Here is an 813-nt window from a genome sequence, read left to right as displayed (position 1 = left end):
GGGCGCCAGAGCCCGCTCGGGACCGGGAGGCCTCTCGGGCCCACGCCGCCGCCGCGAGCACAGGGCCGGCCTCCTCGCACGCCCGCGCCGCCCGGCTCCCCGGGAGCGGACCCAGACCTACCCGTTCTCCCGACAGTGCGAGGGACACGTAGCCAAGAACCCTGGCAGGCGCCCACCGGAACCGGATCCGGGACCGGGACCGGAAGCCGGGGCCGCCGCGCAGCCCGCCCTCCCTGCCCTCCCGTTGGTCCTGCGCGAGACGTCAGCGCGCAGGGCGCTGCGGCACGCCTTCCCGGAAGACGCGTGCGGAGGCGCGCGGGGCCGTCTCGGGCGTCCGCCTCCTGCAGCCGCAGGTGGCCGCGGGCGTGCGGTGCGCGCGGGGGCCTGTCCGCTCGGTCCGCCGGCCTGCACCCGCACTCTGCGGGCGTCTGGTGCTGCGGGGCCGGGCCGGGCGGTCTCCGGGACGGAGCAGCCGGCCTCGGCGCGCCTCCGCCCTGCCGCGTGCGCCTGCGGGTCCCTCGCCGCCTGAGGACGCGCGCGGCGCTGGCCTTAGCGTGAGTTGCTGCGTCCGGAGGGCTTGGGGTCTCGGGTCCCAAACTACCCCCGGCTCGGCTCGGTCCTGGAAGGCGGAAGAGCGGTCGGAAGAGAAGAGCAGGGCGAAGCGGGCGTGGTTGTGCTGTGGATGTCGCAAGGGACAGTGGGGAAGAGCCACCCGTAGCCGCGGTGGCGCCCAGAGCTGCGACCCCCTGAATTTGGGGCCGCAGTCCTGGGGGAGGGGCCCCTCGCCCCCCCCCGGCCCCCTCGCCCCCCCCC

The 813-nt window shown here is 77.4% G+C and overlaps 1 protein-coding gene across 1 annotated transcript in view; it reads right to left on the bottom strand.

Moving 5' to 3' along the window:
- Sec61g (Sec61 translocon gamma subunit) overlaps nt 1–207 on the bottom strand; it is a 17,000-nt gene extending 16,793 nt beyond the window's left edge. Inside the window, exon 1 of the mRNA XM_004646637.2 lies at nt 122–207. The gene's annotated coding sequence lies outside the window, so the exon portion shown is untranslated. The remainder of the gene's footprint in view (nt 1–121) is intronic.
- Nucleotides 208–813: the final 606 nt, after the last annotated feature.

The sequence above is a fragment of the Octodon degus genome, unplaced genomic scaffold (genome assembly GCF_000260255.1).
Source record: "Octodon degus isolate 3935 unplaced genomic scaffold, OctDeg1.0 scaffold00275, whole genome shotgun sequence".
In the NCBI taxonomy this organism is placed as follows: Eukaryota; Metazoa; Chordata; class Mammalia; order Rodentia; family Octodontidae; genus Octodon; species Octodon degus.
The sequence above is the reverse complement of the archived record's forward strand: the minus strand, read 5'-3'. Positions and strand labels throughout refer to the sequence as shown.